At 40.2% G+C, this 19,599-nt stretch overlaps 1 pseudogene; it reads left to right on the forward strand.

Moving 5' to 3' along the window:
- Nucleotides 1–11,874: 11,874 nt before the first annotated feature.
- LOC102535896 (small ribosomal subunit protein uS5 pseudogene) lies at nucleotides 11,875–12,731 on the forward strand (annotated as a pseudogene).
- Nucleotides 12,732–19,599: the final 6,868 nt, after the last annotated feature.

Genomic DNA, 19,599 nt, shown 5'->3' on the forward strand with positions numbered 1-19,599 from the left:
AAAATACACAGCACACTCTTGCACACTGATTTGCTGGCTCTCTCCCCTCTTCTCTCTGATTCTCTCTCTGTGTACACACACACACACACACACACACACACACACACACACACACACACACACACACACACACACACACACACACACACATTTGTGAACATGTGCATGCTTACCAGATAACATTCAATTAACCTGCTAGTTAACTTATTTTCCAGTAAAAAAAAGTAAAATAAAAGGCAGGAAAGGACAGTCAGTAGACCGTGCTGCTATTAATAAACTGCACGTGGCCACCTTCTTTCTGTACTTGCCTTCATTTCTCCCAAACAGTCCTTTATCCAGCAAAGCAGGAGTAATCTGGAGGAACCAGCAAAGTGAATCCAGTTTTCTTTATTGGCCAACTCAGAAGCTTTATGTGGGCATAGGTCTATAGGCAGATTCACAACTGTCACATATAAATATTCCTACCCACAAAATCACCTTATTTAATATTTTATTTTTGCTATTTCTATGTTATTCTGGTTATGACTGTTTAGAAAAACAATGCTTCCCTGTAGATCTTGTGGATCATATTTTTTCGAAACAGGAAAATTTATCACTTGCAAATTTTCTTCTATGGCAATTTATAGTGTTTCAGCCTTCAGGAATATTTGCCTATTGCTTATTTTGTTTGCATGGGATGTAATGATGTTTTTGTGCGTGTGTGCGTGTGTGCATGCGTACACACCCACCTACACATATACACACATTCATTTGTCACATTTTTTCTGTGTTCTATGTACATGAATTCTACTGATGTTATAAAGGCAAAGTCTACTAGGATGGTGCTTTTCTAACTTAAATGTACCTAATGAATCACCTTAGGTGATTGTCTAAATGCAGATTCTCATTTGGTAGTTGGCATTAACATGCTGCCAGTCCCTGGACCACATTGTTAAGCAGCAAAGAGTCAGGGGAATTAGACATAGATTTATGTTAGGAATGTGTGAGTCCTTCTGGACACTTCCCTTAGCTTCACACGCATGCCCTATCATTAACCAGAGTAATCACTTTTTAAATATCTCCCAAACTCGTCTTCAGTCTCCATCCTCACTGCTGCTAACCTGGTCCATCTGCATCACGGTCACTTGTACCCCAGGCTGCAGTAGTCACCTTCTAATGGCTTTCCCATCTCCACTCTCTCCTCTTTCCACCTGCATTTAACATTGCAACCAGAGTGATGTATTTCACATGCACCTCAGTAGGCCTCTCTAGCTTAAAACCTTTAGATGGCTTCCTTTGTTCTTAGGATAACAATGAAAATTCTCAACCTTGTTTGGGCTTTCTGAGTATGTAAAACGTCTTCCTGACTCAGGCACTTCAGACCTGACATTTATAGCCCCTGGCTGAAACTTTTTCTCGTTCTTTCCCTCTCTGCTCACCCATTCCCTTCCCAGCAGCTACTCCCAAACCTCTAACTCAATTCACCGTTCAGGTCTCAGCTAAGATTTAAGCTATCCAACTAGGTTTCTAGACCCTGTGGATACTTTCAGGGCACTTATTAATGAATCATTTACATAGTTGTTTGCTCAGTATGAGCCCCATTATAACAGAGGCCAGTCTGCCTCAGCCATCATTGAACCACTGGCATGTGGCTCAGGATGTCATCCACAGAAGGCTCTTGGAGAATGTTGCCAATAATGAATGAAAAAAGAAACTGAGCTGGAGACAAGGACTGTTCCAGGGTTTTGTAAAGCTACAGTGAGAGCCAAGGGTCAGTTCCATGGTGATGGGGAAGGGTCGGTGGGGGGAGCGGTCAGATGTTGTGAATCATAGTGGACCAGGGTCTGGGTAGGGTATTGTAGAAAGAGTAGGTACTCATCAGGTGGATGTGAAAGAGGGAGTTTTCCAGACAGCAAGAGGAGAGTAGGTGGCAATCAGATGTTGAGGGTCTTTAATGCCATCGGAAATACTTTGATCTTTAGCCTATAGGTGAGGGAGGGATGGAGGCTGACGTTTTAAATCTTGAGATGATGTAATTCATTTTGTCATAATTCAATCTGTGCTGCAGAGACACCTCTTTGCAAGCATTATAAAAGATGAGGAGGGTAAAGAATTGAAACAGAAAGAATGAGTAGGAAATTCCGATATTAGCCCAGTTAAGAAATGAAGTAAAAACAAATGTCTTATGGAAAACACTATTTTTTTCCAGCCTTCCCATGTAGCTGGAGCCTAAGCATGTGAACTGACTCAACCAATCAACTACTCCTGCCACAGACTTTGAATTGAGAACTAGGAACCCAAAGAAGCAGGAGCAGTTGAGAATCAGTTCATTCATTCATTTATTCATTCATTCATTCAACAAATATGTATTGAATGCTTACTGTATGCCAGGCACTTTTCAAGATACTAGACATATAGCAGAGAATAAGGCAGACAAAAATCCCCACCCTCACAGAGCTTACATTCTATAGGGGAAAGAAAATAAGCAAGTAAATGAGAGAATGATATGGTACGTCAGATGCTGAGAATGGATATTAAAAAATGAAAGCAAGCAGCATAGAATAGGATATGCTGGAGGAGGGACGGATGTGGAAGCTACAGTTTTAAAGAGTGTGATTGTTGAAGACCTCACTGAAAGGGTGACACTTGAGTAAAGACGTAAAGCAGGTGGGGAACAAGCCAGGTGATATCTGGAGGAAGAATGTTCCAAGCAGACGAAACATTAGATGTTGGTTCCAGCAGCAGCATCCAGGGGCACCAGCAGCTTTGGTGCCAGTGGCCATATCCTGCCCTGATGGCAGCAAGCCACAGCAGTGGCACAGGGTGTTCAGTGGCAGCTCCAGCCATGGGGTCCTCCCCAGACGGTTCTGTGATGTGAAGTGGGTTCTGATTCTGGCTACTGCCTGGCCTCCCTTTTACCTGCCTGTACTATGAACTTGGTTCTCCAGACTTCCTAGTGATTCTCTGGGTGTTCTAAAATCCTTTCAGTAAATTTCTATTCTTTTGTTAGCAGGAGTGGTTAACTAAGAGCTCTAACTGCAATGAACAGTGAGTTTCTGATTCCCAGGGAATTGCTGTCCCTGAAGTTAAGAAGAAATCTCTGTCCCATTCTCATACCCAGAGCTCTTGTTCGAGGTGGCATATGAGATTTCTGACTTCTATGACATGCTGCCAGCTGCCTTTGCCGAGAAGAAATGGCATTGCACGTACATTTCTAAGAACAAGTGGATAGAATCACAGACTTGAGATATAAATGGGAGTACAAAAGGCTTCCTTTGGAAAGGATCCTTTTGTGTTAGAAAAAGGAAGGACAAAAGAGACCTGGTTAAGACGGGTAAAATGTCATAGCTCCTGAGTTGAGATAACGGAACAAGAGTCAAACTACCATGACTGAGACAAAAAGGGGGAATGCCAGGGATGAGGTATCTGTATCCATTAGTGAATGTGTATTTTCTGTTCTGAGTTGCATTAGTTTTTCACACTTTAATAGCACTGGAATTGGTATGCATCTTACCACCAATTGTACACATAATAGTCTGTTGCTTCCCTCTACCTCTGAAAATCAATGATTAAATTATGGTACACCCTACAACAGAGGGCATTGGAGAAGCTACGGAATTGGAATAGATAACATCTTAGTCCAGTGAGGCTATCTGTGACTTAAATTCCTTTCCCAGTTAGCACATACACAGCTCCAGTACACGGTTAAGGGGTATGGGAAATGCTGGTAATGAATGTACAACAAGCTCATTTCTGAACATTCAGACTCCTAGTTATATGAGGTGGCTTTGGTTTTGAGGCCCACTGCTGGCAGAAGGCCACTAACAGCAGTGGGGTGTATCACACCACAGAAACAGCTGCTGACTCAGTAGATGCAAAGCAGCTTAGACATGTCCTCTCCTGAGGTGGAGAGGACATCTAGTCCAGAGGCATAAAGAGAAACTCAGGAGGAGGAGGAGAAAAATCACGATGTGAAGGTCATGAGGAGCAAACCTGCCACTCTAATGGGCTCCAGATAAAGCATACAACCTAAAATCTTACCCCACCACCCCCCAGCCCAGTAGGTTGTTCAGTCTACAACAGCAGTGAGTGCATTCTAGGAAGCAGAGACATGGACCTCATTCTGTCAGTGGTTTTGCCCGAGCCAAACTTCATCTTTCTTCATCTGAGATCTCTCATCCAACACTTCCCATTTCTGCCAGGCTTGTTCACTTTCTTAACAGCAGTCATCCTCTGAAAATCCAGGAACTACAAACCCCCAACCTGGATCTCATTGGACCAGTCCTATCACTTTAAGATTTCTCATTTGTAGAAGATAATCATTGCTAGTTGTTCTTCCAGATATACAGTGCTATGATTTTTACCGTAGTTAGTGATGGGCTCTTATCTGACCTTGAAGGAACAAAGAGGCATCTTTCTGAGGCTGAAGTGTGCTGGTGCTGTTTCTCTGTTTCCTGGCTATTATCAGCTTTCTCCATCTTGGCCACCAATGGGAAAGAGTGAAATTAATGACATCTGTTTACTGCCTGTATTTATTTTCTGCATAACAGAAAACTGCAGGGCCTCAGGGCAGATAATATCCAGCATTTATTTAGCTTACGTCTGGGTTGGTTGTGTTGGATGATTCTGCCTGGGCTTGGCTGGGACAGCCCAACTGAAATGACTTTGCTGCACATGCCTCCCACTGTCCTCCCGTACCAGAAGGCTCAGCTGGGCGTGTTTTACTTCTGGAACCGGTAGAGCACAGGAGAGCAAGCCCAATTGTGCAAGTACTTTTTAAGCCTCCAACTGTTTTCTGCCCTTTAACATTCAAAGTCAAGGTGCAGAGAAGCATCCTCTGCCCCTGGAGGTGGAAAATGAAGGAAGGTACCCCCTGCTTCCTTCCTGAGCAATGATTGGTCCCAGCGTGTGATCACCAAGGGGTTACCAGGTTCTGATTTTCACCTGGTTCCACCACCAGTCTGCCCCTACCCTGGCTTCTGGTTTCAATTCCTGTCACTAAAATGGATATTTATAGGGTATCTATAAGGGCCAAAGAAGGTGAACGCACATTGTCTGAACCCTTGATATGCGTCAGACCCTATGTTATATACTGTGCACTTGTTATTACAGACAGTCATCTAGATCCAGGTGAATTAGGTAGTAATCCTCAGAAATAGTGAAGAAACTGATGCTCAAAGTGGATGAGTACCATCCAAGCACTCCTTTAGTTGTCATAAGAGAGTACAAGATGAAGGAGCAGACTTGTCCACCCACCCTCAGAGCTCACTGCTCTTCGAATTGCTGATTGTCCTCTCTAAGTAAAATTCTTGATCTCATATATTCTTAACCATCCAAGCCTTAGCTGCCAGAACTCTAACTTATTACCCACCATAGTCTTGATATGTCTCTTCAGAGGACAGAAAAACAGCTGATATATAGCAGGCTGCCCATCATACTGACTTAGTTATCGTATTTATACCTTATCTAAACTGGAAGGAACTAAGACTTCTTACTGAGGATAAAGTATGCTGATAGGTTGTCTGTTTCCAGGCTTTTGTCAACTTTCTCCAAGAAGCCAGTATGTGAGAGTGGGACTAATGGTATCTGTCTCCTGCCTCTGTTGCATAACAAATACCCATGAAGCCTCAGGGGCCCACAACAGGCATTTAAGTTTATATGTCTGGGTTGGTAGACATAGAAACCACACCACCCTTACTGTGAATATTGGTTGGCCTCAATTTTCTTATCAAAGAAGTGAAACTAGTAGCACCCATCCTGCAGTGTTTGTGTGAAGATCAACTAGAATAAACTAAGTAAAGTTACCTAATACAGAAATGTTTATATTTATAGAATATAAATACATGAAATATTTATAGGTTTCCCTTTCTCTTTATGCCCCAGGAAATTTGACCATCCACAGGTACATCTGATGTTCTAAAGCACCAGATTTGAGAGCCACCCTGCATCAGAATTCTCAGGACAAAAGAAATAATGCAACAGTTTGACTCATTATGATTTGTGGAGCCTTCATTTGAGTTAAAATATATGTATTTACATATGTATATGACACCCGTATAATGAATGCTTGACTTGCGTGTGTAGGTTAGAAAGGAGGGAGAGCACTGGGAGAAATGAAACAGAGCTAATAAGTTCCCATCTGTGATTTGACCTGCTCTCCGCCTGACTAGCTGCATATTCATGTCAATTTCCTCCCAGTTACCTAGGGCAAGAAATGAAGAGGAAAGATCTTTAATCATATTTTTATTCTAATTGAAACATTTTCCTTGCAAGTGGAGAGAGAACAGGTGCCTAACGAGCCCACATGATGATTCACAAGGTAGTAGATATAGCCACAGATATAATTAAACTGGAAGATCAATGAAAATTTCCTTTTTGGACCACTGCCAGGACTGCACAGACTGGGATCCAGCTAGCTGTATTTATGCACAGTGATCTCCAGAAGTGTGTACTCACACAGGTGTGCCCCACAATAGAGTATCATGATAAATTAAACAGCCACAGACTCACATATCGAGGATGACTTATTTAGAAAAACACAGCTATTTCTGTGTACAGTTAATGATCCTGGACTGCAAACATCATCTGTCAGAAACACAGACAATTGCTGCATCTTATCAAGTCTCATTTCCCTTTTCCTTTATTATGATTTTCATTTTTGGTCTATAAAGTACAACCACATAAATAAGCACTGGCCCAGAGGATCAAGATCTGAAACAAAGGGAGGAAGTGGGAAGAAATGGAGGGAAGGAAGGAGAGAGGAAGGGAGTTAGTAGGGGAATGAAGCATTGCAATTCTGTGACATCTCCTTTGGAGCTCCAGAAAATTGCACAGCATTTATGCCAGGTTGTTTTATCTCTCTGGCTCTCAAGACCCTCTGACTCTGTGGGGTCATAGGGTCATAAATGGGCATAAATAATCCCATGCCCATCTTGAGAGTCCAGGGTTCTTATGATAAAGGGAGTAAGGAAAGAACTTAGGGGAGTGGGCTGGTATTTGAGTTTGGCCCTGATGCAAATTTTGCAGGCCTGATAGAATTTTCATAGCCTCATATTTTTTTTGAAATTTCCTTGCAGAAATGAAACCCAAAAACCCCTGAGAATTCTTTTCAGTTGTTTTGTAGCAATATTGTAATTGAAAAAGAATCACTCCTTGAATTAGATACTAGATAGATTTTAGTCGGCTCATGCTGCTATAACAAAATGCCGTAGATGGGTGGCTTAAATAACACATTTATTTCTCACAATCTGGAGGCTGAGAAGTCTGAGATCATGGTCCTGGCAGTTTTGTTGTCCTATGAGAAGCCTATTCCTGGCTTGCAGATGGGTATCTTCTTGCTGTGTCCTCATATGACAAAATGAGGCAGATCTGATGTCTCTTTCTCTTCTTATAAGGGCACTAATCCCAACATGGAGGCTCCACCCTCATGACCGATGACCTCATCTAAACCTAATTATCTCCCAAAGAGCCCACCTCCAAATACCATCACACTGGAGGTTAGGGCTTCAACATGTGAATTTTGAGAGGACAGAAGCATCCAGAACATAACAGATACCAAAGGCATTTGTGGTCAATTCCACAAAACAGAGATAAGTCTGATGCCTAAATCTTACAGGAAGATCAGTGTTTTGTATGTATTTCATTTAAGGGAAGACAATGGAAACTCTAGTCAAAACACTTTTCACTCATATTTTTCAAAAGAAAAGACTGTAGGAGAGTTACAGAAGAATATAAATTCTCATGTTAGAAAGATCCTTAAAGATAACTCTAGGCCAACACACCTATTTTTGTCAGGATAGACTAGTTGCTCTAACAATTTCAAAATCTCAGTGGCTTAAATAGAATAAGGATTTATTCTCTTCCACACAAAGTCTGATCTGGATGTCCCAGTTGGCATATCTTCATACAGTGAACTTAGGGATCCAGGCTCCTTTCATTGTGAGACTCTGCACCATCTCAGAGATCTTTAGAGTCCTTTGTAGAAAGTAGAAAATCACTCATGGGGCATTTTATGGCCATGGCTGAAAGTGGCCCATGTTCCATTGGCCACAGTTCAGTCACACAGTGCCATCAAGATGCAAGAGGGATATGCACTGTAGTCTTCCTCCTGTGTATGTGCAGGAAGAACCCAGAGCACTGTTTGTGCTACACCCTGTTTTCCAGGTGAGGAAAGTGATGCTCAGTGAACTGTCTGATTTGTTCAGAGTCAACCAATGGCAGAAGTGGGACCAAAACTCATGTCTCCTCACTCCATCTTCTTTCCTTTATTTCCTGTTGTCTCTTAGGCTCTTTGAAGAAGGTACAGCAGGGCAATTTGTCCTTCTGAAGGATAGCCTATAACCACAAAGAAGGATCTCCTTAATCCAGTGTCAACCTTTTATGCACTTATCAGAGAATTCCCATAGAGAGAATTTTAAAATTAATTGATGGTTATAATTGGAGTTTTTTTTTCAAATTACTTCTTAAATGGTTCTTTGACTTCTGAAAAGATCACATGTTCACCAAGAATGAGACCTGTATGATACTTCTCTTTGATCTTTTATAGCATCTAATAGTGAAGGGCATGTGATCATTGCTTAATAAATCTTAATTGTTGGGGATGGTCATACTGAGTCTTAAAAAAGACATCTGTGTTGGAGGGAGGGTATAGCTCAGTGGTAGAGCACATGCTTAGCATGCACGAGGTCCTGGGTTCACTCCCTGGTACCTTCATTTTTTTAAAAAAGTCATCTATATAAAAATAGTAAGAGAAAGACCAGTAACTTTCTGATAAAAGAGTTGGCAATGATCCCGTGTAGTCATCAAATACTTATGCAGACCTTGCACACGTCAAGCATAGTTCTGAAAGCTCAGGACATGGTCGAGGTGGAGAAGGAAACAGTTTTTTGCCGAACATCAGCTGATATGCGTGGCTTGAATCCAGGTTTCTCTAATGGCTGATTCTGTCTAATACTAGACATGTTTATTGCTCCGATTTCACCTCCTTTTGTTGTCTGTAAAAAAAGGATAGCAGCAGTTATCTAATACCTCTCTGGGCTATTAGGCAAATGGTAGTAGAGCAAGTGGAGATCCAAAATGATTGAAAATAAAAGACCCAGTGATAAATGAGGTGCATGTGTGGAGGAAAACCCAACTGCTCCAACAGGTCATTATTAGTCCTTGCTTCAGAAGGGCTCATCTTCAGATTGCTGCTTCTGGAAGTGAGGTGGCAATGACGGAAAATGCAGAACAGCACTGAAGAAAGGGGAAAAGATGGCCCTATACATATGAAATGAGTTCATCAAGGTTTATGTCATTACAGTAAAACACTAACAGAATTTATGATGATGAGATCATTATGAAGGATTCCAAAAAATGCAATTAACTGGCCACCAGTGACCTCATCTCTCACAGTCCCCTCAACTCTTGACAAATGTCTACACCTTTAGACACAACTTTTTTTTTCTTTGTAAAGAAATTTTTAAAATTTATGTGTGTGTGGGAAGCCTCATGATTCTCCAACGTTTTCATTCAAAGAATGAAGAACCCTCAAATGGCTACTTCGTCAATAAATAGGTTCCAGGTGACACAGAAGTGATCATTAACTTGACTCCTAACTTTTATTCCATTTACAGAATGATCATGTCAAAGACTTCTGTTATTAAGATTTAACCCATTCTCATGGTAAGCACCGGCTTCCCTGATCCCTCTGTCATCCTGGCTTATGGCTTTTGTGTTTTCAGTGTATGTTTTCTCTAATTCTAGGCAGCAAGCCCCTTAAGAGCAGCAGCTGTGTCTTACCGAGCTCCACATCTCACATGCCTTCCCCAGAGACCGTGCTGTAGTAGCACATGCTCAGTAAATGTTTGAGAGGGAGTGATGGCGGTTTTCCAGTTTGAAAATGAATGCAGTGTGTTGGCATAGCTACTTTTTTGTGTCCAGCACCACTTTAAAGAAGTGAAGGTCATGCTCCCAATCAGAGGTCATAACACTTTTTTCTAAAAAGGGCCAAATAGTGACTATTTTAGGGTTCGTAGGCCATACAGTCCTTGTGGAAACCGCCACAGTGGCACAAAAGCAGCCATAGACTACGTGAACAAATGAGCATAGTAGCTCCATTCCAAAAAAAAAAAAAAACTTTATGGACACTGAAATTCTAATTTCATATGATTTTCATATATTAAACAATGTTACCCTCCTTTTGATTTTTTTTCAACTATTTAACAATGTAAGTACCATCTTTGGCTCTTGTACCTGGAAAATCAGGTGACAGGTCATGTGGCCCAGGGGCCACAGTTTGTGGACTCCCACACTAGATCATGGGGCCACCGGCACTAGTTTTGCTGGTGGGACTTACTGATGAGGTGAAGGTGCTTTCTAGAACCTTCAACTCCATTTCCTTAGTAAATTCACAAGTGCTTTAGTTGGTCCAACTCCTAAGAGGTGAATTACTATTTTATCTGACTGCTATCTCCAAGGACACTTTAATGAATTAAGATTATAAAATTCTTGGGCATAATACACCACCTTAGGACTAGAGAGTTCTGATTAAAATATTAAAATAGAAGAATAAAGTATAATTTATGATTTATGGTGAGCCATCTTAGATACCTCTGGAAATCAGTAACCCACATCATCATTCTCATTTATCCTCATGATATTCATTTATTTCACAAAGCAGGAATGCCTGATAATATAAAATCTATGCCAGACCATGTGCATGGGTCAAGCAGAATATGCATCCAAAATGCTAATACCATTGTGAGAGATGCATGAAAAACAAATACATCCACTTGTATACTTTCAAATTTCATGTTTAGATTTTTTAATATATTGTTGATGTTTACTATAAAATACACCACTTTGGTGATAATTTTGCTACACAGAAAAATACAATCAGTTCAATATAAGCAAATAGAAGTAACAGTAGTATTTTAAAAATCAGTTCAAATATAGCATCTTTACTTCAAGGAATTTGACACCTAGTTGACTTACAAGTAAAATGCATATACCAGTTCTTAAGCAAACCTACTTCTGCCCCTAAATTTTAGTGGCTAAAAGCCTAGATTTTTGGAGTCAGTCAGCTCTGGGTTCAAATCCTTGGCTTTATCACCTATTAACTGTGTGACCTCAAGCAAATTACTTAACCTCTCTGAGCTTAAAAATCTCTTCACCTAAAAAATGGAAGCAGTAATAATGACTGTGGGTGCGAGCAAGATAATGCACATAAAGTCCATATTGTAGTTCCTGCATGTTGATAGTAAGCACTTACTAAATAGGTATTACTAAATCTGTCATTAGGAAATGTTCAGTGAGTTAGCAAACTTTGTAGAGGTGTAATGTAGTTTCAAATACAAGGCAGTGTTGGAATTCTGAGAGACACTTTTCCTTGCGTGGGCTCAGGGGATGCTATTGATGTGCATGGCTCTGTTTTGGGTCTGCGTGAACACCAGAACCATCGTTTGGTTTTCTTGTTGTCTATTTACTTGTGGCATTGAGGAAAGTGGGGATGTTCCCCGGAATTTCCACTGTATTTGCACAACTTCCCTGTACCTGATTTTTTGCAATTCCATATTAATTGTATTTTTCTCATTCTTATTCCTAATTTCCCTTCTGCTTATTTTATGGGTTTCTTATAATTTATCAAAACCTTGCATATCCAAAGTCTCTGATTTCAGATGTATTTTAATCAAGATGTTGTTCATGGCTACCTTATTTAAGTAAACCACCAGGTGGAAAATTTCAAATCCTTGTCCCATAGACAGTGTTGAGGTGTACAAACCCCAGGATACCCAAAGGTGGTGTCATGGAGATATGAGGCCTCATTTACAGCCTGGTATGCACTCAAGACCACAGAGTGTGATAGAAAGGGTGTAGATTAAGAATCAGAGTGCTTCTTTTCCGAGAGCGTACCAGATGGTGGATGACGCTGGTGCTACGTAAGGGCCCGGAGGCCCCGGGGTCCCTGGGATGGGAGGCAGCTGGTGGCTTCTGTGGAGGCTTCGGCAGCGGCGTTGGGGGCCGGAGTCACAGCCGCAGAGCTCGCAGAGGCAAGGCAGAAGATAAGGAGTGGCTCCCCGTCACCGAGCTGGGCCACTTGGTGAAGGACATGAAGATCAAGTCCCTGGGGGAGATCTGTCTCTTCTCCCTGCCCATCAAGGAACCTGAGATCATTGACTTTTTGGGGGGCATCTCTGAAGGATGAGGTTTTGAAGATTATGCCTGTGTAAAAGCAGACCTGTGCTGACCAGCAGATCAGGTTCAAGGCATTTGTCGCCATTGGGGATTACAATGGACATGTCGGTTTGGGTGTTAAGTGCTCCAAGGAGGTAGCCACAGCCATCCGGGGGGCCATCAGCCTGGCCAAGCTTTCCATTGTCCCTGTGCAGCGAGGCTATTGAGGGAACAAGACCTGTAAGCCCCACACTGTTCCCTGCAAGGTGACTGGCTGCTGTGGTTCTGTGCTGGTGTGCCTCATCCCTGCACCCAGGGACGCTGGCATTGTTTCAGCCTCGGTGCCCAAGATGCTGCTGCTGATGGCTGGTATTGATGACTGCTCCACTTCTGCCAGGGGCTGCACTACCACCCTGGCCAACTTTGCCAAGGTCACCTTTGATGCCATCTCTAAGACCTACAGCTATCTCACCCTTGATCTTTGGAGAGAGACTGTGTTCACCAAGTCTCCCTATCAGTAATTCACTGACCATTTCATAAAGACCCACACCAGAGTCTCTGTGCAGAGGACCCAGGCTCCAGCTGTGGCCACCACATAGTTTTATATGCAAAAAATAAAGTGAACGAAGCCTGGGGAAAAAAAAAAAGAGTGCCTCAATTTCTGAGTCCTCTCCGCCAGCACAGACCATGGGCATCTCAGCAAGTCATTCAGTCTCTCTAAATTCAGTGGTCTTGGTCAATAAAATGGGAATGATTAAGGTACTTCCCTCATGTAGTTTAATATAAATAACATAACAGATACGGTAATCACTTTATAAATAAAATCACTGTGCATACTGCTACAGGGTTATTATTATAATTATCATTATTTATCCCCTGTATGCATGTATCACAGGGATTTCATTTAGGGAACAAATAATTTGTGGTGGTAAGAGTCAAGTCCCACCTCTGACACTAACCAGGTGTGTAACTTAAGATAAATCGCTCATCTATTTAAGTACTAATTTCTGTATTTGCAGAATAAATTAGATACTTCTTAATGCCCCTTCCTGACATAAAAGATTGGGATTACATGAGTACTGGGAAATAGGTATGAATAGGAAGAGATTTAAAAAGCAGGAATAGTGAATATGTGATGCTGTAGTCAGTGGGGCCACTGTACGAGTGGGAACCTAGAGAGGGCATGGGGAAAGGTACCCCAAAGGAGATTCACAGGTGACAGAACACACATTGGGCTCAAGGGAATGTTACTTCACACTGAGCCCACATGATTCTGAAACTGATGAAACTTTGACTAAACCCAGAGCAACTGAAGGGAACACTGTGGACCATTACCTCATCTAATATGATAAGAACTGGCCCTGGTATCCTCCACATAAGAAAGAAGGAAGAGCAGCAGAGAAGTTTCAGAAATTACAGTCTCTGTATGGGCTTTGTGGCTCCTGTCTGCTTCTCTAGTCCATCCCCCGTATTACCACCAGAGGGACCCTAAACTCAGATATGGTCCTCCCCCAGTCCAGATTAAAAAAATCTCTGCTTTCAAGAAAAGATGCTCAGTGTCACTGATCATCAGGAAATGCAAATCAAAAGTACAATGAGCTGTTACTCCACATGTCTTAGGATGACTCCTGTCAAAATACAAAAGACAATAAGCATTGGCAAAGATGTGGAGAAATTAGAATCCTTGTACATTATTGGTGGGAATGCAAAATGGTGCAGCCATTATGGAAAACAATACGGAGAATCCCATTCTCCCCAAGGTGAAATGTAAACTCCCTTGTTTATAGGGTCCTTTGCTATAGGTAGGGTCGACTCTCAACTCCTCAGCCTCATGTGCAGTTTCTCTTTCCCTAGAGCAAACCACTCTGAACTTCTCATCTTTTCTTCATAGGTTAGTGCCCTTGCAAAGGCTATTCCTCTGCCAGGAATATTGTTATAAAATTCTCTGGAGAATTATTTCTTTTCCTTTTGGACTCAGTTCAAATATTACCTTTATTACCATATATTATGGCAACTACCATAAAGTTATTTTTTAAGAAGGTGTGTACATATCTGTTTTTCTACTAGCATATGAACTTGTGGAGATCAGCCCGTGTTGTATCATGCTAGAAGGTGCTTCATTTTGTAGAGCTTACTAATGGTTAACTGAAATGATCTAAAAGATGGAGATATCTAGAGAGAAGTGATAAAAGAACAGGGCTCTTTAGAATATAAACATACAAAAACTAACAAGAGACAAATGTAAATTCAATAAAATTAAACAAAATACACTTTCCTAATTAGGTAATTTATTCAGTGATTGTTTAGTAAATGTCTCTCATGTACCAGGTACCAGTGGTATGGGAAGGCTTTGCTTTAAAAGTTTTTATCAGGGGAATTAAACTATCTAATTGACATTTTGAAGAGGTCACATTTGCTCTTCCACAGAGAATAGATAGTGTCTAAGTGGCGGTACCAGTTAGGAGGCTGTGCACCAGACCAGGTGAGAAATGACACTGGCCTAGCAACCAGGATCATCTGGAGGGCAGTTCACTCAAGTTTCTGGGCTGCACCCCTAGAATTCCTGATTCTGTATATCTGGTAGTGATCAGTGGGGGCAGGGTGGAGAATTTGCTTTTCTAACGAGTTCTTAGTAATGCTGATGCTGCTATATGGAGACCACACTCTGAAAACCCCTGACCTCTACTATGGTAATAGAGGTGGTAATTAAGTTGGAACAAAGTGTCCTGATTTGAAGTGTAATCTGGAAGATAAGATTAAGAAGACACGCTGACATACCAGTACTAGAAAATATTAGGATAAGGAGTATCCCTGTGAAACTTGAATGGGATAAATACTGGAAATACTAGGAAAAGGAATGTTGATCATGTGAAACTTAAATGAGGTGTTTTTTTTTTTTTTCAAGCAGCAAACAAGAAGAACACCCTTCACACAGTAGGTGTGGACATTGTTTACCCAACCATCTTCCCCACCACACACACATACTAACAAGTAAAAGCAAATGGTTTCCCAAAGTGTTTTGGAGAATATTGTCCTATAGGACCAAAGCAGCTCCTAAGAGCTTAGGGTTTGTGAATAGTTAAGGTTAAATAAGGGAAGGTAACTGTGCTTTTTCCTTGACAGCCTCTTATGGTATCAGATGAAAAAGGGAACAGGGTGAATGGCCCTTGGGTGTGACCTAGTGTAATTCCCTTCAGGGCTCCCAGAAAACCAGCCACTCACCCACCCAGGTGAGCTCTTCTCCCATGATGTATCGATCTCTCTCCTAGAATGGACTCCTCTCCTGAGTACCTCTCTCCTCACATGTGAGCTTCAGAAGTCGAGTTAAAAAACAAACAAAAAACTCTATACGCCAGTGCCTCAGGGACTCTGCCCAGGTTCTGTCTGTCTCCTGCTCCATCTTGGTATATCCAGTTCCTGCCCCATTAGCTACTTTATTTCTGCTTCTTTGCCCACTTCTGTTATGGACTGAATTGTATCCCTCAAGAATTCCTATATTGAAGTTGTAACCGCCCTCCCTCTTACCGCACTTAGCTCTTAACCCTGCCATCTTTGACTCTCAGATCTGCTTCTCTTTTGTGCTCTGTAGCCAGTGGGCCAACATGATCCCTTCCATAGCATAGACTAAATTTCCTGGGATTCCAATCAGGACAAAATGTCTTGGATCCTCTCCTTTCCAGATACAGGATTCTGACTCTCTTCTGCATTGGACATCTGCCTCCTTAAGAGTCTCTTCCGTGTTTTGTTATTCATCTTTGTGTCCTACCTGTGATCAGAGTGCCTAAAACATAGCTGATGTGTTTGTTCAATGAATGACAAAATTAATGAGCTAGTCATTCTTTATCTACTTTTCCCTTTGGTAAATGGGGAAACTCAAGGGCTTTTGACCTTCATGCTGTTGTTTTCATCAATACAATGAGTGGTTTATTTGGGAAGCATCTGTTTTTGGATCACATTACTCAGTAAATGTGTGTTCTTAATGAAGGTGATCAGTGCAGATCAAGCTGACATCAACACTAAAGATATGGAGGATTGCTTTGGTGTGCAAATGGAAATGGTTTGGTGCTGGGGGATAATGAATACATGAGAATTAGGGCTGCATTATTAAACTGAGGGGATGAAACTTGTCATTAGTTCCCACTGCTTCTCAGAGTTATTGTTAATAGCTATTTGAGTGAGGAGACGGGAACATGTGGAGAAGAGGAAGTGAAGAAACAAATGTGTAGATAACGTCTGCTCACTGAGATATGTAGTATTTGAAGTTGACCATCCTGCAGTTTTCGCTGAGAGGCTAGTGATTTTGAACAGATCTGTTTTCCCAAACTCATCAGAGGTGCAAGCAGCTGACAACTCCACCAATTCCTCCTGGTGTCTACACCAGACTTTGGTTTCCAATGAAATACAAAATTCACCTTCCAGATTTGGGTACCAGACCCCAAAGAGTGATGATCTTTGTTTATCTAGACAGGGATTGTTCATGAAAAGAATGATGGTAAAATTATTCAAAAAAAAATTTTTTTGAGAGAGGAAGAGGCACTATTAACATTTAAGCAGAGACAACAGGCATAATTTGGGTTAATTCTGGGCAGATGAGGCAGACCACTTCTCTAATAATGGACCACCCAAAGCCCTATTAAAATACAACCCAACATCACCATGTTGATTCTTTTAGCATTAAGTACATACACAGTCATTAACTTCTGCTATCATCTTTTTAGAACTTCATACGCAACAAGGAAGTTTCTCAGTGAAATCCACCATAATAATACAGTCTGTTGTTTTATGAAATGCCCCAAATTTTCAGAATTACTATTTTTGAGCTATGGTGATATGTATTTATTTTTCATTGAAGTATAGTTGATTTAAAATATTATGTTAGTTTAGGTATACAATAAGTAATACAGTATTTTTATAGATTATACTTCATTTAAGATTGTTACAAAATAATTACTGCATTTCCCTATGTTGTACAATATATTCTTGTTGCTTATTTATTTTATACACAATAGTTCATATCTCTTAATCCCATACCCCAGTCTTGCTCCTTACCTCTTTCCTTCCCCATTGGTAATCACTGCTTTGTTGTCTATATTTATGAATCTCTTCTGTTTCATTGTAAACATTTGCTTCTTTCATTTTTAGACTTTACATGTAAGTGATAATATATTTGTCTTTCTCTGTCTGAAATATTTCACTAAGAATAACAACCTAAAGATTAACATACAGAAGTCAGTTACATGTCTTTACACTAACAATGAAAAATCAGAAAAGGAAAGTAAAGAAACAATCCCTTTTAAAATCGCATCTAAAAAAGTAAAATACTTAGGAATAAATCTGACCAAGAAAGTGAAAGACTTATATACAGAAAGCTACAAAACATTGACTAAGTATATTAAAGATGACTTAAATAAATGGAAAAATATTCTTTGTTCTTGAATTGGAATAATTAATCTTGTTAAAATGGCCATAACACCTAAAGCAATCTACAGATATAATGTGATTCCTATCAAATTACCCAGGTCATTTTTCACAGAACTAGAGCAAATAATCCTAACATTTATATAGAATCACAGAAGACCCAGAATTGCCAAAGCAATGCTGAAGAACAAGAGTGAAGCTGGAGGAATAACCCTCCCAGACTTCAGAAAATACTACAGAGTTGCAGTAATCAAAACAGCATGGTATTTATACAGAAACAGACATATGGATCAGTGGAACAGAATAGAGAGTCCAGAAATAAACCCACCGACTTTTGGTCAAGTAATCTTTGACAAAGGAGGCAAGAATATACAATGGAGTAAAGACAGTCTCTTCAGCAAATGGTGTCAGGAATACTGGATAGCTGCTTGTAAATCAGTGAAGTTAGAATACTCCCTCACACCATACAGAAAAATAAACTCAAAGTTGCTTAAAGACTTAAACACTGTAAGACAAGACACTGTAAACCTCTTAGAAGAAGACATAGGCAAAACATTCTCTGATATGTATCTTTGTAATGTTCTCCTAGGGCAGTCTACCCAGGCAATAGGAATAAAAGCAAAAATAAATAAATGAGACTTAATTAAACTTATAAGTTTTTGACAGCAAAGGAAACCATAAGCAAACCAAAAAGACAACCTATGAAATGGGAGAAAATATTTGCGAAAGATAAGATTGACAAGATCTTAATTTCCAGAATATATAAATAGGCCATACACTTTAATAATTTTTTAAAAAACAACCCAATCCAAAAATGGGTAGAATACCTAAAAAAGCAATTCTCCAATAAACACATACAAATAGCCAATAGGTACATGAAAAAATGCTCAATATCACTAATTATCAGAGAAATATAAATCAAAACTACAATGAGGTATCACCTCACACCAGTCACAATGGCCATGATTCAAAAGTCCACAGATGATAAATGCTGAAGAGGAAGTGGAGAAAAGGGAACCTACACTGCTGGTGGGAATGTAGTTTGGTGCAGCCATTGTGGAAAACAGTATGGAGATTCCTCAAAAGACTAGGAATAGACTTATCATATGATCCAGCAATCTCACTCCTGGGCATATATCCAGAGGGAACTTTAATTTGAAAAGATAAATGCACCCCAATGTTCACAGCAGCACTATTTACAATAGCCAAGACATGGAAGCAATCTAAATGTCCATCAACAGTTGACTGGATAAAGAAGCTGTGGTATATTTATGCAATGAAATACTACTCATCCATAAAAAGAATAAGATAACGTCATTTGCAGCAACATGGATGGACCTGGAGATTATTATTCTAAGGTAAGTAAGCCAGAAAGAGAAAGAAAAATACCATATGATATCACTTATATGTGGAATCTAAGAAAAAAAAAACAAAGCATAAATACAAAACAGAAACAGACTTACAGACATAGAAGACAAACATGGTTACTGCGGGGAAACGGGATGGGAAGGGATAAATTGGAGTATGAGATTTGAAGATACTAACTACTGTACATAAAATAGATACAAGTTTATACTGTATAGCACAAGGAACTATATTCACTATCTTATACTAACCTATAATGAAAAAGAATATGAAAAAGACTATATGTATATATGTGTATGACTGAACTACTGTGCTGTACACTAGAAATTAACACAACATTGTAAACTGATATACTTTAATTAAAAAAAGAAAGATAATAATCTCTAGGTATATTCACATTGCAAATGGAAGAATTTCATTCTTTTTTATAGCTGAGTAATATTCCATTGTGTGTACCACATCTTCTTTATCCACTCATCTGTTGATGGACACTTAAATTGCTTCCACATCTCAGGAGTGGAGTTGCTGGATCATATGGTAGTTCTAGTTTTAATTTTTTGAGGAACCTCTATAGTGGCTGCACCAATTAACATTTTTATCAGTAGTGTACAAGAATTCCCTTTTCTCCACATCCTCCCCAACATTCATTATTTGTAGACTTTTTGATGATAGCCATTTGATAGA

This window comes from Vicugna pacos, unplaced genomic scaffold (assembly GCF_048564905.1).
Source record: "Vicugna pacos unplaced genomic scaffold, VicPac4 scaffold_21, whole genome shotgun sequence".
NCBI lineage: Eukaryota > Metazoa > Chordata > Mammalia > Artiodactyla > Camelidae > Vicugna > Vicugna pacos.